We start from the raw sequence: 21,464 nt of genomic DNA, 5'->3' as shown, positions 1-21,464 counted from the left end.
TTCAGAAAAATGAAATACTTAGGTGTATATCAACAAAACCTGTATAGGTCTTGTCTGCTGAAAACTATAATATGCTGGTGAAAGAAATAAAAGAATATCTAAATAAATGTAGGACATACTGTGTCCATGGATTGGAGGATTCTACATAGGAAAAGATGTCAATTCTCCCTAAATTTATATACAGATTTAAAACAATTCGTATCAAAATTCCAGCAAGATTTTTTGTAGCTACAGACAAGATTATTCTAACATTATATGCAAAGGCAAAGGAACTAGATAGCTCAACAATTTTGAAAAAGAATGAAGTGGAATCAGTCTATCTAATTTCAAAACTATATTATACAGCTACAGCAGTAAAGATTGTATGATATTAGTGGATAGACACATAGATCAATGGAATAGAATTAGAGAACCCAGAAGCAGAAACTCACAATGCCTAGCTCATTTTTGTCAAAGGTGCAAAAGCAATTCAATGGAAGACAGACTTTTCAAGAAATGATGCTAAAGCAATTGAATATCTATAGGCAAAAAAAGAGAATCCTAAGTCTCATACCGCATACAAATATTAACTCGAAATAGATCATAGGCTTAAATGCAAAACTATGAAACATAGGAGAAAATATTCAAGATTTAAGGTTGAGCAACTAATTCTTAGATTTAACATCAAAAGTATGATCCATAAAAGGAAAAATTGATAGCTCATCAAAATTAAATTTTTTTTTGCTCTGAGAAAACCTTGTTAAGAGGATGAAAAGATAAGCTATAGACTGGGAAAAATACTTGCAAGTCACAGAGCCGACAAAGGACAAGTATCTAGATTTTATAAAGAACTCTCAAAATTTAACATTACAAAACAAATCCAATTAGAAAATAGGCAAAAGATATTAAAAGCCATAACACCAAATGCTAGTGAGGATAAGAGAAACTGGATCAGTCATACACTGCTAGTGGGAAAGTAAAATGATATAGTCACTCTGGAAAACAGTTTGGCAATTTCTTTAAAAAAAAATAAAACACAACTAACTAAAATTAAATATGCAAGTACCAGGTTACCCAAAATTGCACTCCTGGGGATTTATCCCAGAGAAATGAATAATTAAGTTCACATAAAAGCTTGAATATTTACAGCAGCTTTATTCATAATAGCCAGAACTGGAAATAACCCAGGTATCCTTCAATGGATGAATGGTTAAAAAAACCTGTGGTATATCCATACCATGTAATACTACTCAGCAATGAAAACTATCCAACTACTGATACTCATAATAACCTAGATGAATCTCCAGAGAATGATGTTAAGTAAAAAAAGTCAACCCTAAAATGTTACTTATTGTATGGATACATTTATATAACATCATTGAAATGAAAAACTTTTAGTCCAGTGTTTTTTTCATGGCAAGGTTCTCCACCTCCAAATGAATTAAGGCCACAGCCTTGCTCCCTGGGGCAAGTATCTCTGCCAATTATCCCAAATCAGCTGAGTGGATTTTTGTCAGCTTTGATTATTAATGTCAAATTTTTCTCTGAAAAGCATTCAGATTGGCCATTTCATCTCCAGTGCCATTTACTTAATCTAGACTACCATCTCTTCATCTGTGGCGAATATCCAGATTAACTGGTCTGTCTTTCCTCTCCAATTCATCTCATTCAGAGTTACTAGGACTATCTCCCTCAAAAGCCCTATAACACTATTCTTGTGCTCAAAACTAGACTTTTTCCCCCATACAACAAACCTATATGTTGTGACCTGGCTTCTTGGCTCTTTGCTCCTGTGACAACTATTACACCTGTTCTCCACCATCTCTCCAGTATCTCTTCCCACTTTCGCAACTAGGTTTCATGACTGCGAATCTTGGACTTAGAGCTCACTCTAAACTTAAAACCAGTTTTTAAGAGGGCATAAAATTCAGGGGCCCAAAACTGACAAAACAATCTCTTCTATTTTAGAACATTTACAAAGATAAAAATTTGGCTACACCTAGGCAATATTTTCTCAGTTCACTGAGAAATGAATATGGTATATAAGTAAAAACTGATATCTATTGCTTCCATTGGATGATCTATTTCTAGGTTTTTGCCCAGACAAAATTTGATTGCATCTATTAGTATTTGTGCCAAAACAGAGTAATGCATTTGTCTAAGTCTCAAAAGTTTCTGTGTAAGATACTTTTGGTGGAAAAGTAGAAATACAAGAGTTAGAGGGCGAGATTAACAACAACAGCAACAAAAAAGGAAGAAAGAAAGAAAAAGAAAGAAAGGAAGGAAGGAAGGAAGGAAGGAAGAAAATTCTCAAAACAATTATCAGACATAATGTTAAATAAAAATAGCAAAAAACAAACCTCTCTGCAAAGTATAGTCTTAATTATTTAAAAAATACATATATATGTATATACACAGAAAAAAGACAAGAAAGAAAAATTAGGACATTAACATCTGTCCCTGGGGGGAATTATGGGTTATTATAATCTCCTTATAATTTTCCATGCTTTCCAGATTTTCTAAAAAAGCATGTATTTATTTTTAAAAGCAGGAAAAAAAGTTTTAAAATGTAATAACATACCAAAAAACAAACTTTCTGGGGGATTCTTAGAGCTAATTTTTCTATGCACATCATTTGGAAATAAATGTCAAAGTTTTATAATAATCAAGCCAAATAAAATGTACCCCCCAAATAATTAAAGTGATATGGGATTTTCTCAATTTACCAGAGCTCCTCTCTCTCTTCCTTTGGGCTTTGAATCTCTGCTTCCAAAATTGGTACTTTAGACACAAGATATTTACAGATATTTTCAGTTGTAATGAAATTAGCAGCTGCAGTTTTTCTCCCTACAGTAAAATGATTTAATTGCTCAAATTCTTGTGAAAGCTTCAAGACCTGTAAAGTTAAGTGAAAAGACAAATATTCTATTTTGCATATTTTTATGCATGCCTGTGAAAAAAGTGTACTGATTCCATTAAATGCTTAAATACTTATTGGCTTAAATAATATAAATTGACATCCAAATTGAAGTCTTATTCCAATTTAACAATTTGCAGTTGTTACATAATCTAATACATTTTTACCATAGGCACAAGAGTGTGTAAGTCCATGTTTTTTAAAAAAAGGGGGTATTTTTGGTCTCTGGGATTGGCTTCCCAGAGTGCTGTTTAGGGTTTTGTTCTATCTTTTAACAAACAAAAAGATGTAATACTCTATTAGAGCTTTTACATTATTATCACATATTTTTGTTCTCAAGTTTTGAGTGTACTTCACTGATTCATAAAAGCAATAATATACTATTGCAAGAAAACATTAGAAAGAATATTAGTTATGCATTACAGAGAACATATTTCTTCCAGTCTGCTCCTATTTGTTTGGAAACACTTGAACATATAAAGGCTCCCAGACTATCGTAGTGATTCTCAAACTTTAGTGAATAAGAGCATCACCTGAGGAGTTAAAAGAATGCAGTCTCACATCGCCACCCCACTCCTGAGATTCAGATCAGTGGTCTGGGCTGGGAAATGGGAATTTGCATTTCAAATAAGTCTCCCAGGTAATTCTGATGCAAGTGGTTGCTTTGAGAATCACTGCTCTGCTGTGTGGTTTGGCAACACATTTGTTCAGGTTTTTGTTTTGTTTTGTTCTTTGACAAACAGATTCCTTTCCTCAAAGGTTGCTCTTTATATCTTCATATAAAATGAAAGAATGCCTCCAGAAGGCAGTAGAAAGGGTGGATGGGGGACAGTTCCAAGGATGGAAGATGAATCCCTCTCCAAGTATTGCACGAAGATAGACAAAAACCTGCCTGACTCCCATTCTGAGCCTCTCTGAAAATGCCAAGTTTTTATAGTTACTATGTTTGATTCTAAGAACACAATGGATTTAATTCTAAAGATCAATTTAGATTACTTAAAGGAATCCTTTTGGTCTCCTAGGCCTTTTCAATTTTCTGAAGAAAAATTACAGGGTGTGATATGGGTTATAATCCCATAAATCCATACAATCTTATATGGACTATAACCTCTCCAGGGAGAAGGTTGGTTTTACACTGGACCTTAGGAGGTGGGAAGAAGAGACTATAGCATATTTTAAGCATGATCAATATGGTCAAAGGTATAGTGTGGAACTGAGTATGGAGTATTTGTGCAGAAGTGAGGAGGATGGTCTTACTGGAGTAGAGGCTACAAGATGAGGAGCCGAGGAAATAAGATTGAGGGAGAGGGATCAGATTATGAAGGGACCTGAAAGACAAGAATTTCCTTAATGAGCTTGCATTATTTTTGTAAGCAGGATAAAAGATTCCAAAATGCAACTTAATCACTGATTTTTATAGTCATTGTAAAAATTTAAACATTAAAAATAGTAAATGTTAGTTTCTTTTTTTTAAAAATTTATTTATTTATTTATTTTTAATTTTTATTTATTTATTTATGGCTGTGTTGGGTCTTCGTTTCTGTGCGAGAGCTTTCTCTAGTTGTGGCAAGTGGGGGCCACTCCTCATCGCGGTGCGCGGGCCTCTCACTACCGCGGCTTCTCTTGTTGCGGAAGACAGGCTCCAGACGCGCAGGCTCAGTAATTGTGGCTCACGGGCCTAATTGCTCTGCAGCATGTGGGATCCTCCCAGACCAGGGCTCGAACCCGTGTCCCCTGCATTGGCAGGCGGATTCTCAACCACTGCGCCACCAGGGAAGCCCATAAATGTTAGTTTCTTAAGAAGTAAAGAAAGCCAAACAGAATTTAGACGTGATGTTCTAGCAAACTGAGAATTGCTGAAGGTTTCTGAAGAGGAAGGTGACTTTGACACTAAGTGCTTTCTAGGTATTCTGGTTTCTCACAGGACAAAGTTGGTGGATATTGTAGGTGGGCAGCTTTGCTCTTTATCATGAAGAAAGGTAAAGCCATAGGACCTTTCATGGCACAGATGCTGTGCAACAGGACCAACTCTGTTCCACAGGCTCCTCCCTACCAAAATTTTATCCTGGTTACATAGCTCAGTCTCATAATCAGCCATATTCAAGTACCATAAAGCATTCAGTTGACTGTTCCACTTTATGCTTGAGGCCCTAGAGTAGGGAGGACAGAGCTTAGGCTGAGAATCACCAGGCCATTTGGTAGTTGTTTAATATCCCAAGTCTGGTGTTCGTATCTGTAAACTGAGGAAGCTGGCCTACATGAACACACCCCTTTCCAGCCCAAATAAAACCACAGCCTATAAAACAGGGGCTTTAGTAAATACATAAAATACAATTTTTTTAAGCCACTCTTAGCAAGACTACCTTTAAGTCTAAAGCACTCTATGTTCTAAAGAGAAACTGGAATACAACTAAAGAATCAAAGCTTCAAAACTGAAACTATTAATGAGTAAAATTTTGATGGAAACAAATATGTATAGTCTCAAAATACCTCTCCACAAAATATTTATTAATTGCAAAGGGAACAGTAATAACTTTACAGTGGAGAAATCTGGCAGAGAGTACCATACCCAAAGTAAATAGAACAAAAGGATATCCTTTTGTCTTCTGATACAATGCACTGAGAAGGATATAACATCACTTCTGTAGTACTCCTGCCAAAATTATGTAACCTAAATTATATTGTGAGGAAACATGAGAAAAATCCAAATTGAGGGACATTCTTCAAAATAAATGATTTGTACTCTTCAAAAATAGCAAAGTCACGAACAACAAAGAATGAGGAACTGTTGCAGATTCAAGGAGCTTTCGAGATGTGACAATGAAATGCAATGTACGGTCCTGGATTGGACCTTGGACTAGGAAAAAAAAATGTCCTTTTGCTATAGAGTGGGGCAATTAGTGAAATTTGAATACAAGCTGTAGATTAGATAATAGTACTATATTAATATTAATTTCCTGATTTTGAGACTTGTACTGTGATAAAAAGATGTCACTTTTTTAGCAAACATACATGGAAACATTTAGGGGTAAAGGAGTATTACGTCTCTACTCTCTGAGGGTAGGAAAAGTGTGTGTGTGTGTGTGTGTGTGTGTGTGTGTGTGTGTGTGTGTGATATGCAAGAAAGAGAGGCTGATAAAGCAAATGTGGTACCGTGTTAACATTGGGAGGGGTAAAAGTATATGCAAAGTCTTTATACTATTTTGCAACTTTCCTGTAAGTCTGAAATTATTTCAAAATAAAAAGTCTTTTAAAAGAGAGGGAGAGAAAACCAGATTACCAGGACAGTGATCTGGATCTCTGGTTTTATACTGTATTCTTCTCACTTCATTTCATTCTCTATGTTAAGTTTTCTGATGATATATTGAAAGAGAAGATCCTTCAGTTGTACATTGTGATGAAAACTCATCTTGCTGACAAAGTCCTAAAAAACAAAGCTTAGATGTAGGATGTGCCCTACATATCTATCCTCCCAGGCAGCGAACCCTATTTGCTGGACCTTTTCCTCCTTAGGTCACATACTATTTGATCTATGTCCCAATCCCTCAGCAACTTACTCCCTGACTTCAGGGTAACAATTTCATATAGGATAAATTTGGCCTTGATTTAGTCCTCCACTTCACATGTGGTATTAAAATATAACTCAGTATATTTTAACTGTTGTGTTCAAGCCTTTAGTCCTTCCTATCATTTTAATCAACATCAAGAGAGTGACTGAGGAAGGGAATTTTTCAACCAGGAGTTGATGATAACCTAATAGGTAGGACTCTAGAAATTACACTACTGGCAATCTCTCCATTTAGTGTTGGACTAACCCTCATCTGGTAGTGCCATTTTATACTTGGGGAATGAATTGGGGTTGGGACATTTAAACATTTTCTGAATTCTAAGTATAAGCCTAATTTTCAGTATAATTGGGAAAGATGCTTTGATTCTAAGCCTTTAAAGTTGAAGACATTTTAGTAAACCTCTGTTTTTGCATTTTTTACTGTGGTAAAATATAAAAAAACATAACATTTACCATCTAAACCATTTTTAAGTGTGCAGTTCAGTGGTATTAAATACATCCACATTGCTGTGCATCCATCACCACCATCCACTCCCATAACTTTTTTCATTTTGTAAAACAAACTCTATACCTATTAAATAACTCCCCAACTTTTCCCTCCACATAGCTCCTGGCAACCAGCATTCTACTTTCTGTCTCTATGATTTTGACTACTCTAAGTACCTCATATAAGTGGAATCAAATAGTATTTGTCTTTTTGTGACTGGCTTATTTCACTTAGCATAATGTACTCAAGGTTCATCCATGCTGTAACATATTGCAGAAATACCTTTTTTTTTTTTTTTTCTTTCTTTTTGCGGTATGCGGGCCTCTCACTGTTGTGGCCTCTCCCGTTGCGGAGCACAGGCTCCGGATGCGCAGGCCCAGCGGCCATGGCTCACGGGCCCAGCCGCTCCGCGGCATATGGGATCCTCCCAGACCGGGGCACGAACCCGTATCCCCTGCATCGGCAGGCGGACTCTTAACCACTGCGCCACCAGGGAGGCCCCAGAAATACCTTTTTAAAGGCTGAATAATATTCCATTGTGTGTAGATACCACATTTTGCTTCATCATTCATTCATTGATGGACACTTGGGTTGCTTCCACATTTTAGCTATTGTGAACAATGCTGCTATGAATATGTGTGTACAAATATCTGTTCAAGTCTCTGCTTTCAATTCTTTTGCATATATACCCAGCAGTAAAATTGCTGGATTATATGATAGTTCTATTTTTGAGTTCACCTTTTACATTATAATATGTGCTTTAAAAACTAAGCCATTGGGAAGCTTATTTAAAGTAAAAAGTTTATAGATTAATCCTAAGAGTGAAGTACTGGCTGAAGTCTGAATATTTATTCTGAAATACAGCTTGATTTATAATCCACACTATAAGGCAATTTATTCTATAATAATAAAAGAAACTCCAATTTCCAAGATATCTTTTACTGAAAGTAGTTTCCTTTTATCTTATCCTCATAAAAGATACGTCATACATCAAACATTTAAATGCGTAATAATTTAGTCTCACCTTTGTTTCTAATTCAGAATTCTCTCTTTGTAGCAGGTCATACGCTATTAAAAAATGGTCTCTGTCTTCCTTTGCCCCTTGAAGACTTTGAATTTCATTATAAAGGCATATAAGTTCTGACTTTGATTTTTGCAATTCCTGATTAAGAAAGGACAATATTTAGTAGAATAAAATAAGACTTTCAATAGAAAAGGTATACTATTGCTAAAAAGGAATCTTTGAAATGATTCTGACAAATTTTTTGCTTTAAATATTTCAACCTGTCCTCTGGCAGACAGACTCCTTTCTTTAGTAAAGCAAAGATTCCTTAAATCAATTAATTAAACTAAGCATTCTTTTTCTAAATTTGCCTTTCTCTTTTAATGTCCTCCCTGCTCCAATTCTGAAAAAAAGTACCCAGAAATTAAACACAAGGAAGCTCAAAGAACCAAGGCAAGCCAGCCCAAGAGTAGCAGGCTCCTTCCTGCAGTGGCCAAAGTCTGGGCACTGGGGTCTCCAAACAGAGCCTGATAGTAAAAGCTGGTGGAGCATAAGATAGTTCTAGAAGCTAGCAGCAACCGGCCCAGAGGGGCTTTCTGCACAGGGGCAACCCTAACAGGGTCAGGCTGGGTAAGAAGTGTTGTTTGTTGGTCCTGTCAAAGAGCTCCTTCCCATAGACAACCAGGAACTGGGTTCCATGTGCCCTGTAGGAGGCCAAGCCTAAGGCCCTGGCTCTGGACAAGGCACCCAGGCAGTGGAAAGCAGCCCCTGGACCGGCCATGGTTATGGATGGTCACATGCCATAAGTATTCTTAATTTCTATCATTTATAGGTTCAAAGACTGGGTTTCTAGTTATCCCTACTTTACACAAGGCTTGTATAGAGGTAAATCTTCAGCAACTCCTGCATTAGTTATATTACCTGTTTTAAAATGTATCTTTTAAAAGTTACTTTTTATAGGACAGGTGCTGTGTGGTTTACCTGTAATCTTGTGACAACCCCATAAGGTAGGGTTACTGAAACTGAGGCTCAGAGAACTAAAGTGATCTGCCTAAATTCATATAGCCAGGAAGTGGAAAAGTTGAGATTCAAACTGTCTGACTGACTTCAAACACTGTGTTCTTCACTACAAATTACGCTGTCTTACTTAATAATGCATATTCAGTGACTTAATCAACCAGTGTTTCCTCTAATCCTCTGATTTTTTTTCCATATTCATGAGAGAAAACATTTTAGTTAGATGTAGATTTTAATCATTTTTCTGCATTGATGACATGGAATATGCAGTGTTTGATTGGTGGATGAGGGGGCCTGAGAGTCAGGCCATAGTGCCCTATGAAGGAACAGGTGACATAAAATTTATTTAGGAGAGGAGCTACTTGGTATATTCCTAAAGGCTTGAGATCAGAGAGGGAGGAAAGTGTTGATGAGGAAGGCACTGGGCAAAAAGGAAAGAAGGTAGGGAGTGGCCACCCAAAACCATAGCAAGAGGGCAAGTAGTATCAATGTCCTACCTCATTTCATGGAAAATTCCTATAAGTCCTCAGCATGGGACATAGAGTATTGTGCTAGCTCTCACCCACCCTACAAACTGATTGTCACCATTCTCTAAATTAGTGGTCTAGACTTCCATGAACTCACTTCCAGGTCTCTCTTCCAAATATAGGCTGGTATGTCTCCTGATAGACTTTTCCAAGATGGTATGACCAGCAGTTAAAAGGAGAGACAAGTCTGGGCCACTATGACCACGATAATAATCAAATCCATTCTACTTAAAGGACTCTTTTTGGGTAGTGTTGGAACTCAGCCCGGAGAAACAACAGTCACCCCATTGTTACTGGTATAAATAATATTCTATAGCTACATTTTAAAATAAAAATGAATGATAACATGAAATCCCTAAATTACAAATGCAAAACCAGGAAAATAACATCCTGAATGGCAAAATACCTCACTGACAACTTTCAAAGCCTTCTGCACAGTATTAAGATCAGATGTCAACTGCTTTTTCCTTTCTCTCTCTTCTGACAACTCACTTTCAAATATTTCAATTTTTTCTTGGCTCATTTTCAATATCTGCAAAAAGTATTTTACATAATTAATTCTATGTACAATAATCATGTATACTATAAGTTCTTTTTTTTTTTTTTTGCAGTATGTGGGCCTCTCACTGTTGCGGCCTCTCCTGTTGCGGAGCACAGCCTCCAGACACGCAGGCTCAGTGGCCATGGCTCACGGGCCCAGCCGCTCCACGGCATGTGGGACCTTCCCGGACTGGGGCACGAACCCACGTCCCCTGCATCGTCAGGTGGACTCTCAACCACTGCGCCACCAGGGAAGCCCTATAAGTTCTGATAATACTTTTCTGCCTAAACAATTATAAAGTCATCTAGGGGAGAGACAAACCTGGGAAAAAATAGTTCATGGTACCATAGCTCATAAGATAGGTTTTCCTCTCTAAGCCTGTTTTCTCAGCTGTAAAATGGAACTAATACTTGTCCTAAATACATTATAGCCATCAGAGTAGGAGTCAAATGTGATTTTGAAAGTATTTTGTAAGTTTTAAGCACCTACCAAATATAAGGAATTTTTATTTTATTTGGTAAGAATTTTATCTTATCAAATTGATGATAATAATAATAGTAATTTCAAAAATAATGAGAGCAATGACTATTTTATTTATTTAGTGCTTACCATATGTCAGACGTTGTAGTAAATGCTTTACATGTATTATCTAATTTTGTTTCCCAGTACCCCTATGAGACTAGAACTATTATTGTATTCTTTTTAGAGAGAGCATAAGTGAGGCTCAGATAGATTAGGTAATTTGTGCAAGGTCACACAGTCAGGACTGGTATTCAAACCAAGGCTAATTTATAAGCCCTTCCTCTTATTTTTATTTTATTTAAAAAAACTGAGGTATAATTGACATAGCACATTATATTAGTCTCAGGTGTACTATATAATGATTCAATATTTGTATATTTTGCAAAATGATCACCACATAGTTCATTTAACATCCATCATCACACATAGTTGTGATTTTTCCCCTACTTTCAAATATGTAATACAATCTTATTAATTATAATCACCATGCTGTACATTATATCCCTATGACATTCATTTTATAACTGGAAATTCATACTTTTTGATTTCCTTCATTCATTTCACCCACTCCCAACCCCTTGCTTCAGGCAACAACCAATCTGTTCTCTACATCCATGATTTTTTGTAATTTTTTTTTAAGATTCCACATGTGAGATCATATGGTATTTGTCTCTTTCTGTCTGACTTATTTCACTTAGCATAATTCCCTCAAATTCTGCATGTTCCTCAATTCTGCATGTTGTTGCAAATGGCAAGATTTCAGTATTTTTTAATGGCTGAATAATATTTCATTGTGTATATATACCACATTTTCTTTTTCCATTCATCCCTTGATGGACACTTGGGGTGTTTCCATGTATTTATTATTGTAAATAATGCTGGAATGAACATGGGGGTGCACATATCTTTTCAAATTAGTGATTTTGTTTTCTTTAGATAAATACCCAGAAGTGGAATTGCTGGATCATATGGTAGTTCTATTTTTAATTTTTTGAGAAATCTCCATAATGTGCTGCACCAATCTCCATAGTGGCTGCACCAATTTACATCTCCACCAACAGTGCACAAGGGTTTACTTTTCTCTACATCTTCACTAACACTTGTTATTTCATGTCTTTTTGATAACAGCCATTCTAACAGGTGTGAGGTGATATCTCATTGTGGTTTTGATTTGCATTTCCCCGATGACTGGTGATGTTGAGCATCTTTTCATGTGCCTGTTGGCCATCTGTATATCTTCTTTGGGAAAATGTCTATTCAGACTCTTGGCCCATTTTTTAATCAATTTTTTTTTGCTATTGAGTTGTATGAGTTCTTCATATAATTTGGATATTAACCCCTTGTCAGATATATGATTGGCAAATATTTTCTCCCATTTGGTAGATTGTCTTTTCATTTTATTGATACTTTCCTTTGTTGTGCAGAAGCTTAGTTTGACATAGTCCCACTTGTTTATTTTTGGTGCAAAATAGCACCAAGACTGATGTCAAGGAGCCTACCACCGGTTTTCTTCTAGGAGTTTTATGGCTTTAGGACCTACATTCAAGTCTTTAATCCATCTTGAGTTAATTTTTGTGTATGATGTAAGATAGTGCTCCAGTTTCATTCTCTTGCATATAGCTGTCCAGTTTTTCCAGTACCACTTATTGATGAGACTGTCCTCTCCCCATTGTATACTCTTGGCTCCTTTCATAAATTAATTGACCATATATGTGTGGATTTACTTCTGGGCTGTCTGTTCTGTTCCACTGATTTATGTGTCTGTTTTTATGCCAATACAATAGTGTTTTGAATACTACAGCTTTTAAGATAGCTTGAAATCAAGGAGCATAACAAAGCCTCCAGCTTTGTTGTTCTTTCTCAAGATTGCTTTGGTTATTCAGGGTCTTTTGTGGTTCCAGACAAATTTGAGGACTATTTGTTCTATTTCTGTGAAAAATGCCATTGGGAATTGTGATAGGGATTGTACTGAATCCACACATTGCTTTGGATAGTACGGACATTTTCACAATATTAATTCTTCCAATCCATGAGCATGGAATATCTTACCATTTATTTGTGTCTTCTTCATTTTCTTCATCAATGTCTTATAGTTTTCAGTGTATAGGTGTTACACCTCTTTGGTTAAATTTATTCCTAGGTATTTTATTCTTTTTGATGCAATTGTAAATGTGATTGTTTTCTTTATTTCTCTTTCTGATATTTGTTATTTGTTGGTTATTATTCAATAGATTTTTGTATATTGATTTTGTATGCAACTTTATTGGATTTATTTACTAGTTCTAACAGTTTTTTGTTGTAGTCTTTAAGGTTTTCTATGTATAATATCATGACATCTGCAAATAGTGACAGTTTTACTTCTTCCTTTCCAATTTGGATGCCTTTTCTTTCTTTTTCTTCTCTGATTGCTCTGGCTAGGACTTCCAATACTACATTGAATAAAAGTGGCAAGACTGGGCATCCTTGCCTTATTCCTGATCTTAGAGAAGAAGCTTTCAGCTTTTCACTGTTGAGTATGATGTAAGCTGTGGTCTTGTCATATATAGCACTTATTATGTTGAGGTACATTCTGTCTATACCCACTTTGTTGAGAGTTTTTATCATAAATGGATGTTGAATATTTTCAAAAGCTTTTTCTGCATCTATTGATGTGTAGTATAATTTTTATCCCTCATTTCGTTAATGTGTTGTATCACACTGATTGATTTACAGCTGTTGAACCATCCTTGCAGCCTTGGAATGAATCCTACTTGGTCATGGTGTATGATCCTTTTAATGTATTGTTGAATTCTGTTTGCTAATATTTTGTTGAGGATTTTTGCATCTATGTTCATCAGGGAAATTGGCCGGCAATTTTCTTTTCTTGTGGTGTCTTGTTTGGTTCTGGTAACAGGGTAATTCTGGCTTCATAAAATGAATTTGAAGGTGTTCCCTCCTCTTCTATTTTTTGGAAGAGTTTGAGAAAGATTGTTAATTCTTCTTTGAATGTCTGGTAGAATTCACCAATGAAACCGTCTAGCTGTTACTTTTATTTATTTTTATTTAAAAATATTTATTTATTTATTTATTTATATTTACTTATTTTGGCTGTGCCGGGTCTTAGTTGTGGCGCACAGGATCCTTAGTTGCAGCATGTGGACTCTTAGTTATGACATGCAGACTTCTTAGTTGCAGCATGCAGACTCTTAGTTACAGCATACATGTGGGATCTAGTTCCCTGACCAGGGATCGAACCCAGGCCTCCTGCACTGGGAGCATGGAGTCTTACCCACTAGACCACCAGGGAAGTCCCTAGCCCTTATTTTTAATATCTATTTTATTCAGACTTGCCAAAGTTTATTTTCTTTTGTGTACAAAAACCTATTAGGAACTTAATTTGAGGTCAAAATGCAGCCTAGTGAATACAGAGTGAGAATCGAGAGAATTTCCTTAATATTGCCATGAAGCTGCAGAATCTTCTCCACAGCCAGAGCAAACCTGTCAAGTGAACTAACTGCATATTTGGATTGGCCAGTCAGGGAGCAGTATGAACTTGACAAGTCTATACTCTCTAACTTGCGGATTGCATAATGATATGTCGGAAAAGAGTCCTACCGGATCTGTCCTACTAGTTACCAACAGTGGGACCCTGAGCCAGTTATCTAACTTTTCTTAGTCTCAGTTTCCTCCTCTGAAAAATAGGGATAATGATGGGCACCTCAATTGTACAAATATATGTAAATGGCAGTTTATATTATTATTGGATTGTTCTGAATTTTCACATTTACTCTTTAGTTGGACAACACCTTTAAATCATCCTTACAATTTCAACATATTTATCCTAAATACATTTTTAATGGGCTCCTTCCTGAATGACTAATCCTGGAAGGTTTTCTGTAACCACTGATCACAATCATAGGGTGTAGATTTACCATACATTTTGTCTATTTTCAGTAATTCTTAAGCAACCTTATGGAGTCTGCCTCTTCTGTATTAGAAAGTGTAACTGAATATGATCTTTTTATTTCTTACCTCATTCAAATCTTGTATTTTCACTGTCTCTTGAGCTTTCATACTCGTTTCTCATCTGTCTTCCTATATTACTGATAATTCAGGCTCTAAGAGGGAAATCTTAAACCAAATAAACCATCAGTTAAAATACATACACATATGTGTTATTTTTAAAAAATACTGAAAAGATAAGCTACATTTCTTAAATGTCTTTTCCAGACGCTACACCCCTGAAATCTCCCTTACCAACAAGTTTTACCTTTTTTCTGGTCTTGGATCCTTTGAAGAGTTGCTTTATTATATATTTGAGCCCTTGCTCTGTTTGCAACTTAACGAAAGGGAACAAGTACTATTAGAAAAACATACTAGAGAATCCTGATGATTCTGAATTAATCAAGCTGATAATTTACCTTATTTTTTTAACTTTACGAAAGTAATTTGTTATTGTTGATTGGCCCAGTAACAAATGCAAAGGAGGTTTATGAGTATTTAGATGTAATTCAGAAACAGAAGACACCAACATTGATATTACTTATTACTTTTATTCAGAATTAGGTTTCAAAAGAAACTTCAATTTGAAGTTTTTAATTTAATTCAGAGATAAAAATATTCCTTTACTTAGGCTGAAGAAAGGAAAGAATTGATTCACCAAAGATTTTTATCTAACTAAATTTGGGGGAAAGTATTCTGGAGTTTGCTTATATTTCTAGGTTCATAACTTAGTGCTAGATGTGTACTTAACCTACAGATTAAAAAAATAAATTCATTAGTTTAGTAAAGCTGGTTATCAATAATTTACCTTTCTCGTGTTTAATATCAATAAAACAGAAATAGCAATCTCAAATTGATGAGTTAGAAAAAATGGGAAATGCTACTGGAAAAACAGATGCTAAAACCCAAGTGTAACTTTTATACATCCTCCTGTCCAGCGGTATGGACAAAACACCTACTTAAAAATCATGTTGACTTAGTAGCAGTGCACAAGGATATAGGGAAGGAGATATCTTTTCCCCAGATCAGCTTCTCCCTCTGCATTAGTTGCCATCTGCACTGGCGAACGTTTCTGCACATCCACACATGACATGCTACTTAGTCCCACCCTTACCACCTGTGATTTCCCAGTGCCAAGTGCAGGAAATGTTTCAACCCTTAAAAATGAAAACTTCCCCCATTTCTTTTGTGTTTTCTCAGGACAAGAATGTCATGTATTTTAATGCTATAACTTTTAAGAGATAGATTTTCAAAAGAAAATATATTTGAAATTTACCATAATTTGTGGCACACTAAATACAGTCATGCATTTAGGCAATTTATGTACTTCATGAGACCGACGATCAAAGTTTAAAGCAGAAAAACACAGGGAAGGGGCTGCAATAATGTGAGAAATGAGCAATGGGATATACAGACCTCTAGGCAGACCTCCTACCTCACCTGTCAGCCAGCAGTAAGCAAAGAGGAGAACTAACGGACTTCTAGGGAATCCCCTCACTGGCACAGGGTAGCCGCCAACAGCTGTTGAGAACGGTGTAACAGCTCAGAATTTTCCACTTTCAGTGTTCTGCTATCTGAAAGGTGGGGGCCATCTAATACTCTGAACCAAATTGTGTCTCTCAGGCACCGTGTGACTAGAGTTACTGCCATCCCCCAATGTGCTTGTGTTGTGCTGTCCTCTCTCACAGGCATAGTCAAATGAGATGGTGGCTGCAGCTCCTGTAGAGAATAAAACACTGCCCGGTCATCACCTCCTGGTAGAGATGGTTTATGTGCTCAGTGCTGGGCATGTTGTAACCCCCGTGAGTTATAATATGCTCCCCCTATGAATCCTCACGAGACTTGGTATGATGCAGAAAATGAGCTCTAGGGCCAGACAAACCTGGATCAATTCCTGGCTCTGCCTCTTACTTTGGTCAAGTTCTTCTATGTCCTCTCAAATATGAAATGGAATATACCTACTTACTTTGGGGAGGGCTGTTATAGGGATTGTATAAGATTGTGTTTGTAAACCAGGATCATGGCATACGACCAATGTTCAATATATCATTACTACTGTTATTTCTGCCAGATACCTAGCATTTCTTCCATTTTAAGCATTTTCTCTGAGAACATGCATACTAGCAGCACTAAAATGGCATATTTAATGGTAAATCTGTCTGCATATAAAAACAGGTAAAGAACACAGTCATATATTGAGGAGTCTGCTTGATTTAAGGGAATAGTTTTCTAAATTATTTGTTCTTTTGAAGTCACAGGACTCCCCCCTTCCTTTTATATTTAAAAGAATTTTTTCTTTTTTAGAACATTTTTTAATATTTATTTATGTATGTAGGTATGTATGTATGTATTTTTGGCTGCGTTGGGGCTTCGTTGCTGCGTGTGGGCTTTCTCTAGTTACGGCGAGCAGGGGCTACTTTTTGTTGCAGTGCATGGGCTTCTCATTGGGTGGCTTCTCTTGTTGCAGAGCATGGACTCTAGGTCCGCAGGCTTCAGTAGTTGTGGTGCGTGGGCTTGGCAGTTGTGGCTTGCAGGCTCTAGGGCACAGGCTCAGTAGTTGTAGCACAAGGGCTTAGTTGCTCCATGGCATGTGGTATCTTCCCGGACTAGGGCTCGAACCTGTGTCCACTGCATTGGCAGGCAGATTCTTAACCACTGTGCCACCAGGGAAGTCCTCAAAAGAATTCTTATGGGGAAACTGTCTACAGAGTGCCCTCAAGTGGAGGCTTCTCTGGTTGATGTGGAGGCAGAAGACCTAGAGACTTGCATCTGTGGAACAGCAAGAACCCCTGAAACACAGTTTGGAAACTGCAGTGGCAAAAACATGGGTTTTGTAGTTAGTTGAAATCTGAAATCTTGACTTCCACATTTGTGCATTTGTGATCTTGGTTTCCTCATCTGTAAAGCAAGGTGAACAATACCTACCTCTCCAAATTTCTGTTAACATTAAATGAGTTATGCCAACCCCCCACCCAGCAGAGTCATTGCAACATTATAGGTACTCAGATCTTAGTTTCTATCCTTTCACTTACTTTTTTTGTAGTATACAGAAAATAAAGTAGTTAGAGGTCAGGAATAATTGCATGAGACACCCAGTACCTGTCTAAGAGCTGAAGATCCATGAAAAGGAAAGCATGGCACTAGGTCAAGATCTGGAAATGAGCTCATGGGAAAGGGCTGTTACTCTTTACCTAATGGTTACAGCACTCAGTTCACTTAATTCCTCTGCTGAGAATGACCCTTTACTTAATACTTATTGTTGTCACCATCACCCAGCTGCTAAACACAATCAAGGAAGCTTGAGGTTTTTTCTTCATGAAAGATTAAGAGAGAACTGTGAAGGCAAAAATCTGTTTATAGTTACATCCTCTTTCCTCAGGAAATGACTTTAAAAAATCATTTAAGTATAACTGACTACTTATTCATTAAGTACCTTTTCTAGTTTTAAAGACTTCTACTTTAAAGAGAAGAAACATTTACTTACAATGTTCCTCGTTACCTCATTCCAGCTGGCTCTACATGGGATGAAGTAAGTGAAAGGATCAGTGAGAGTCAATATAAAGCCTTATTATTTTAGAAATCCACACATATTTCAAGTCTTAATGACAAGGAAAAGAAAACTGGTTTCTATCACAGCCTACAGGATTGAGATTAGACACAGAAAAAAATTTCTGATACTTAATATTAAACATTAGGGAGAAAAACTGTATGATCTTCTTTTCTGAACATCTTTTAAAATAAGATAGATGCTCATTTATTCAGAATGTCATAGACAACATCTATCATAGAGGGAGGTAGATTAACCAGTTATTCTACAAGGCTCTTCTCTGTTGTCAAGAATGTTATGATACAAAGGGCCACAAGGTGTCATATCTCCCTTCAAGAAGGAACTTGCCACATTCTTCTCAGGCAGCCTCCAGTGAATGACTGAGCATGGTGAGGATATTAAAGCCTGGTCATTTCCGGTCAGTGTGGATCCTCTACAGGTTATCATTGTGCCAAAGCCCTTGCTGGCCTGGCTGAGACTTCTCAGAGCTGCAATACAGTCTGAGGCTCTTCTTATCCAATCTTCCTTCCTTCTCTCTCTTCTTTAACAGATTCCAGGACTTCATCATGACCTGAAGGGTTTGCCCATGTCTACTCCTTCTTTTTATCCTTCACAGGTACCATCCCAAACAACTCTCCTGCAATTCTAAGTTCATCTTGGTGCCTGATTCCCAGAGTGGCCTCCTTCAGGTGAATTTATGGATGACACAACAAGGAATGGGCCACTATCATGGTCACCATCAAAAACAAAAGAAAATGATGATTTGATTAAAGACATAAATATAAATACCGAAGAAATTCAGTGAACTGCAAGAAGGATGAACTCAAAGAGACCCACACTGAGGCACAGTATAATCAAACTATTGGAAAGGCAAAGAGAGAAATAATCTTGAAAGCAGCAAGAAAGAAGTGACGTCACATACAGGGGATCTTCAATAAGATTACCAGTAGATTTCTCATCAGAAACTTTAGAGGCCAGAAGGCAGTGGGCAGATATATTCAAAATGCTACAAGAAAAAAAAAAACCTGTCAACCAAGAATCCTATAACCAGCAAAACTGTCCTTTCAGGAGTGAGGAAGAAATTAAGACATTCAAGATCAACAAAAGCTGAGGGAGTTTGTTACCACTAGACTTGCCCTATGAGAAATCCTAAAGGGACTCCTGCATGGAGAAATCAAAGGATATTAAACAGTAACTCAAAGCCATATGAAAAGATAAAGATCTCAGTAAAGGTAAATACATGAGCAATTATCAAAGCTAGTATTATTGAAACTATGGTTTGAAACTCTATTTTTTGTTTCCTACATGATTTAAAAGACTAATACATTGTTTTAAAACTATTATTAGTCTAAAAGCTAGCACCACTGTAACTTTGGTTTCTAATTCCACATTTTGGTTTCTGCATAGTTTAAGAAACTAATGCATTAAAAAAAGCAATCATGGGGCTTCCCTGGTGGCACAGTGGTTGAGAGTCCGCCTGCCAATGCAGGGGACAGGGGTTCGTGCCCCAGTCCGGGAGGATCCCACGTGCCGCTGAGCGGCTGGGCCCGTGAGCCATGGCTGCTGAGCCTGCACGTTCGGAGCCTGTGCTCCGCAATGGGAGAGGCTGCAGCAGTGAGAGGCCTGCGTGCCACCAAAAAAAAAAAAAGCAATCATTAGTTCATGTTTTTGGACACACAAGATACAGAGATGTAATTTTGTGACATCAATAACTGAAAAGGATGGGGGCAGAGCTGTAAATAAGCAGAGTTTTTGTATATTATTGAAGCTAAATTGGCATAAATTCAAATTAGGGTGTTATAACTTTAGCATGTTAAATGTAATCCCTATGGTAACCACAAAGGAACCAGTTATAGAATATAGTCAAAACGAAATGAAAAGGGACTTAAAGTGTTGCATTACAAAAAAATCAACTACATACAAGAGAGACAGTAATGCAGGAAATGGAGGACAAAAAGCTATAAGGTACATAGAAACAGATGGCAAAAAGACAGAAGTAAGTCTTACTTTAATAAGTACTTTAAATATAAAGGGATTAGTTTCTCCAATCAAAAGACAGAGATTGGCAGAATGGATAAAAACAAAATATGATTCAACTACATATTGTCTATAAGAGATTCACTTTAGATCCAAAGACACAAAGAGATTAAAAGTGAAAGGATGAAAAAAATTTTCCATGCTAATAGTAACCAGAAGAGAGCAGGGTTGGCGAAACTAAAATTAGATGAAATAGACTCTATTTTTTTAAAACTTTTTTTGGCCATACCCCATGGCATGTGGGATCTTAGTGCCCTGACCAAGGATCAAACCTGTGCCACCTGGATTGAAAGTGCAGAGTCTTAACCACTGGACCACCATGGAAGTCTCAGACTTTAAATCAAAAAGGTTACAAGTGACAAAGAAGGACATTATATTTTAATAAGTAGTTCAATACAGCAACAAGATATAAAAATTATAAATATTTATGTACCTAATAATCAACCAAAATGTAAAAATTGGGAGATAAAAAGAAGAAATAAACATTCCTACAATAAGAGTTGGAGACTTCAATACCTTGCTCTCAATAATGGATAAAACAACCAGATATAAGATAAGTAAGGAAGCAGAGGACTTGAGCAACACTATAATTCAATGAGATCTAACAGACAGGGGACTTCCCTGGTGATCCAGTGGGTAAGACTCCATGCTCCCAATGCAGGGGGCCCGGGTTCGATCCCTGGTCAGGGAATTAGATCCCACATGCATGCCGCAACTAAGAAGTTCACATGCTGCAACTAAAAGATCCCACATGTCACAATGAAAGATCCTGCATGCCCCAACAAAGATCCCATGTGCCACAAGAGAGACCTGGTGAAGCCAAAATAAATAAATAAATAAAATTTAAAAAGATCTAACAGACATATATAGGTCTACTCAACAACATTATAATACTCAATCTTCTGAAGTGCATACAGGACATTCTCCAGGATAGACCATATCTTAGGCCACAAACTAAGTCTTAATGTATTTAAAAAATAGGAATCATAAAAGCGTCTTTTCCAACTACAATATGGTAGAGTTAGAAATTAATAACAGAAGGAAAACTGGAAAATTCACATATTTGTGGAGATTTAAATGACATGCTCTTAATCAACCAATGGATCAAAGAAGAAATCATAAGAGAAATAAGGAAATACTTAGAGATGAATGAAAATGAAAGCACAACATACTAAAACATACAGGATGCAATGAAAGCAGTACTAAGGGGGAATTTTATAGCAACAGACACTTATATTAAAAAACAAGAGCGACTTCAAATCAACAACCTAACTTTACAATTTAAGAAACTAGAAAAAGGACAACAAACTACATGCAAAGGTAGCAAATAGAAACAAT

The 21,464-nt window shown here is 36.7% G+C and overlaps 1 protein-coding gene and 1 pseudogene across 1 annotated transcript in view; both read right to left on the bottom strand.

Moving 5' to 3' along the window:
- Positions 1 to 21,464, bottom strand: part of CCDC30 (coiled-coil domain containing 30) — a 144,917-nt gene that overhangs the window by 64,030 nt on the left and 59,423 nt on the right. The gene's annotated exons all lie outside the window — the stretch shown is intronic.
- LOC132479220 (transmembrane protein 256-like) lies at positions 8,395 to 8,735 on the bottom strand (annotated as a pseudogene).

Source organism: Mesoplodon densirostris, chromosome 2 (genome assembly GCF_025265405.1).
Source record: "Mesoplodon densirostris isolate mMesDen1 chromosome 2, mMesDen1 primary haplotype, whole genome shotgun sequence".
In the NCBI taxonomy this organism is placed as follows: Eukaryota; Metazoa; Chordata; class Mammalia; order Artiodactyla; family Ziphiidae; genus Mesoplodon; species Mesoplodon densirostris.
This window is presented reverse-complemented; position numbering and strand designations above follow the sequence as displayed.